General features: G+C 36.4%; 1 protein-coding gene across 5 annotated transcripts in view; it reads left to right on the top strand.

The window, feature by feature from the left end:
• LOC138045984 (collagen triple helix repeat-containing protein 1-like) overlaps positions 1-5,000 on the top strand; it is a 23,689-nt gene that overhangs the window by 559 nt on the left and 18,130 nt on the right. Inside the window, exon 1 of one of the 5 annotated variants that reach the window (XM_068892651.1) lies at positions 2,625-2,797. The exons of 1 other annotated variant lie outside the window; for it this stretch is intronic. The gene's annotated coding sequence lies outside the window, so the exon portion shown is untranslated. Of the gene's footprint in view, positions 1-2,624; positions 2,798-5,000 lie in introns of those variants that run through there. 3 more of the 5 variants (XM_068892647.1, XM_068892649.1, XM_068892648.1) reach the window with 3 other exon arrangements.

Below are 5,000 nucleotides of genomic sequence, written 5' to 3'. Positions count from 1 at the left end.
AACAAGCCATTTTTTTCAAAATTCATCAAAATATATCGTGGGCATAAAATTAACCCAAAATTAACCTTTTTGGAGTAATTTCTCTACCTGCTGGGAAATTTTTATCTGTTCCGTACACCCAGTAGAAACAAACCAGAAATTCCGTTTGCCAGCAGAGCCGGGCAGAAGTTTCACAGTCAGCAAGCATAAAAACAACATTTGAATGCATCGTACGCCCTACTGGGCATGGTACATTGACTGCAAATAACAGTCAAAACAAATTAACTTCTCCCAGGGGAGGCGCGTGGGCGAGCAGATTGAAAACAATTTTCCAACACAACATCAATTTTTTCCAAGGAACTTGCCAATACTTCCTTTTCCAGCCAGCAGATACACCCCCTGAGGAACACCTCTTTTGCGGAACACCTCCGTTGCGTGCCCATGTCACAATTACCGTTACAATGCGGGACAAGGAGATTGTTTTCTCCTCTTTGGTTTACTTTTGGTCATATGCTTCATTTCTATTTAGAAATCAAAAAAACCAAGATATTTGTTATAATTGTCACTCCCAAAATAACTTCGAATCTCTTTCATATATTCAAGACTATTTCCACAGCTAAAAATGCCCTCTGATCAGACAACCATATTGAACAAAAACAACACAAAACAGCCTCAACCTTAGAAATGGAAATATGATCAAAATATTCAATGGAATATCAAGTCACGCTCGATTCCTACGTTCTTAAAACTTACGAGTCGATTTCAGCAGGCTTTGATTTGCTTTTTAATTACAACAACACTGCAATTTGGTATTCCCCCAAATAAATTATTATTATTATTATTATTATTATTAGTAGTAGTAGTAGTAGTAGTAGTAGTAGTAGTAGTAGTAGTAGTAGTAGTAGTAGTAGTAGTAGTAGTATTTTTATTTTCACTACAGAAAAACACGACTTGGCTTCAGATTATTTGTTAAATTTTAAAGAGTATCTCCGTGTGTGTTGAATTCAACATTTATTTTCATTGCAAAGTTAAAACAGTGGAAAAGTTGCTAATTAATTAAAACTTTTCGTATAAATAGATTTATGTGCAATTATATTCTTGGCCTGTCACCTCTAGCCTGAAGCTCATCACCTTGCTTCTTATCTGCAGCTTAATTAACTGTCCCTCGAAATTAATTTACTCAGCTTTGTTTATAGTTAGAGCCAACGTAGCGTAATTATAACTGACCGAAACCGCGGAAAACCTGCAAAACAGCAAATTTACTAATTCAAAGGTATTTTTGCGCGGTTTACTGAACATGCGGGAAAGGCAGATCTTAACAAGTGTTATTGAAATCCAAAAAGAAAATTTGAAGACAATTAATCAACAATATTTGTAAAAAGCTTTAAAATACAAAGCAATGTATGGTGTTCTTTTTCCAAATTGAAGCTTAAGAAAAGTACTCGAGTTTTTGAAGTTCCTTTTAGCTTTTTTTACTTATATATTGTTTATTAACCGAGGCGTGCTGGTTCATCGATTAATGCGCTTCGTGGAACTCGGAGTTCAGTATTAAAGAGCAATATTACAAAGACATTCGCACAAGAGGAATAACAGAGGAGTGGCATGATTGGACAGTTTGATACAGCAAACAAAAAGAGTTAAGGTCACGTGAACTGCTTTTACTTGCTAGCAATCAAAGCAAAAAGCAATCCAGAGCGGCAATATCATTGGTTAATTCTATAGCCAATAGAAATGCTTCGCTCCGGTGTGTTGGTAACTAAGTTACCACTAAGAACGTAAATCATCTGTTCTCAGCAGTATCACAAGCAAGTCACAAGGCATTTTGTAGGTAATAACAATTGGAGGTACAATGTTCTCGTGAATATTAAGCGGTCGGGAATATCCTTATGCGATGTAAAGCGAGATTGCTTGTACTGAACTGATTGCGAACAAAACTTTGAACGAGATGTTTAACGAGTTTGCGAAATATCAGAAAGGTCTCCGAAGAGTCGCTTGGCAGCAACGAAACAACCGTTGTCAGACTAGCCATTACAGTATTCACAAGTCAAGTTTCCACGAGTTATTCACAAATGTTCACAATTAATTTTTCCTCTGGGTTTTACCGCTGTTGCTTCCAAAGTCTATGATTGTTTCAGAAATACACAATAACTGCCTCGTTTACGAGGTAATTTATTTACGATTTGAGACATGGTTTTAATCTTTAGTCAGACTAAATTCCTGTTACAATTTTTTAAAATTAGTTTTCAGTAGTTTTCTATGCTTTCTCATTGTTCGGTTACCCGTTGTAAATTCTATTACACTTTTAACTAAGTTTTTTGCCATTATCATGATAATTACCATACCCTCGCGTGAGACCCAACCCCCCGCCCCCCGTTTGAGAATGTGCTTTTCATCTAAAAAAAGCATGTTTACCAACTTTTCCTTGACTTTGCTGACAGAATTTTAAATAGCAGGCTTAATACAAATTTTTGCCAATCTAAATTGTTTAAAAAAAATTCGTCATCCTGTCACCAGTTAATGTAAAATAATCAAACATGTCTTCAATAAGGTAATCAAACGTGTAGTCGCCTGAATAGGCCAACAGTTATTAGCAGTTATCTAAACCTGTGTTCAAATAATCAAAGCCACTGAATTCAAGTTAATCAGAAACTGCACAATGGTTAGACTGGTTAGTTTTGTCTCTATTTGATAAGCTGGACCTGCTCAGTTTGAAATGTTTGTGTAAGACAGGTTTTTATTGAAGAGGGTCTAAATGGAGAAATCCAGTTTCTCAAGATCTGGGTTCTCATATTTGTTGCTGTGGACTCAACTGAAGTAAGTAAGTTCAGTTTGAATCTCTCAACTGCAACATTACACTCTGATTTCATCCATTGATATTTGAATATTCTACTACTTAAGGGACTTACGCTTGTTTTGCGACTAGCGGGAATACAGCTCGTGTCGTCTCCGCATCGTGAATCCCTTTCCAATCAGAGAACTGTCTTGATGTAACTTTATCTTGCTCGATATCTGATCAACCATTTCACTGGCAGAAGACCTACTGTAGCTTCCTTTAGGTTCTAGGCGTTGTTATTCCCCGAAAAGAATTTGTCTTTTCAGATGCAAACACAAAGGAAACAAGTTCTTGAACTAATAATGGTGTGGGATGGTCTCATTTTTAAGCTGACTACACTCTGACTGCCATGAACAAGGAACCCATCCTCGGGCTGTCAATTCGTCCAAAGAACCCAACCGTTATTGTCCCTCTGCAAATTATCAATTGTGCACGGCTTCTACAGTCACTGTACAGTTTGACTTGAAATCACCCAGCCAGGGGCACCCAACAAGCCATTTTTTTCAAAATTCATCAAAATATATCGTGGGCATAAAATTAACCCAAAATTAACCTTTTTGGAGTAATTTCTCTACCTGCTGGGAAATTTTTATCTGTTCCGTACACCCAGTAGAAACAAACCAGAAATTCCGTTTGCCAGCAGAGCCGGGCAGAAGTTTCACAGTCAGCAAGCATAAAAACAACATTTGAATGCATCGTACGCCCTACTGGGCATGGTACATTGACTGCAAATAACAGTCAAAACAAATTAACTTCTCCCAGGGGAGGCGCGTGGGCGAGCAGATTGAAAACAATTTTCCAACACAACATCAATTTTTTCCAAGGAACTTGCCAATACTTCCTTTTCCAGCCAGCAGATACACCCCCTGAGGAACACCTCTTTTGCGGAACACCTCCGTTGCGTGCCCATGTCACAATTACCGTTACAATGCGGGACAAGGAGATTGTTTTCTCCTCTTTGGTTTACTTTTGGTCATATGCTTCATTTCTATTTAGAAATCACAAAAACCAAGATATTTGTTATAATTGTCACTCCCAAAATAACTTCGAATCTCTTTCATATATTCAAGACTATTTCCACAGCTAAAAATGCCCTCTGATCAGACAACGATATTGAACAAAAACAACACAAAACAGCCTCAACCTTAGAAATGGAAATATGATCAAAGTATTCAATGGAATATCAAGTCACGCTCGATTCCTACGTTCTTAAAACTTACGAGTCGATTTCAGCAGGCTTTGATTTGCTTTTTAATTACAACAACACTGCAATTTGGTATTCCCCCAAATAAATTATTATTATTATTATTATTATTAGTAGTAGTAGTAGTAGTAGTAGTAGTAGTAGTAGTAGTAGTAGTAGTAGTAGTAGTAGTAGTAGTAGTAGTAGTAGTAGTAGTATTATTTTTATTTTCACTACAGAAAAACACGACTTGGCTTCAGATTATTTGTTAAATTTTAAAGAGTATCTCCGTGTGTGTTGAATTCAACATTTATTTTCATTGCAAAGTTAAAACAGTGGAAAAGTTGCTAATTAATTAAACTTTTCGTATAAATAGATTTATATGCAATTATATTCTTGGCCTGTCACCTCTAGCCTGAAGCTCATCACCTTGCTTCTTATCTGCAGCTTAATTAACTGTCCCTCGAAATTAATTTACTCAGCTTTGTTTATAGTTAGAGCCAACGTAGCGTAATTATAACTGACCGAAACCGCGGAAAACCTGCAAAACAGCAAATTTACTAATTCAAAGGTATTTTTGCGCGGTTTACTGAACATGCGGGAAAGGCAGATCTTAACAAGTGTTATTGAAATCCAAAAAGAAAATTTGAAGACAATTAATCAACAATATTTGTAAAAAGCTTTAAAATACAAAGCAATGTATGGTGTTCTTTTTCCAAATTGAAGCTTAAGAAAAGTACTCGAGTTTTTGAAGTTCCTTTTAGCTTTTTTTACTTATATATTGTTTATTAACCGAGGCGTGCTGGTTCATCGATTAATGCGCTTCGTGGAACTCGGAGTTCAGTATTAAAGAGCAATATTACAAAGACATTCGCACAAGAGGAATAACAGAGGAGTGGCATGATTGGACAGTTTGATACAGCAAACAAAAAGAGTTAAGGTCACGTGAACTGCTTTTACTTGCTAGCAATCAAAGCAAAAAGCAATCCAGAGCGGCAATATCAT

This window comes from Montipora capricornis, chromosome 4 (assembly GCF_036669925.1).
Source record: "Montipora capricornis isolate CH-2021 chromosome 4, ASM3666992v2, whole genome shotgun sequence".
Lineage (NCBI taxonomy): Eukaryota > Metazoa > Cnidaria > Anthozoa > Scleractinia > Acroporidae > Montipora > Montipora capricornis.
This window is presented reverse-complemented; position numbering and strand designations above follow the sequence as displayed.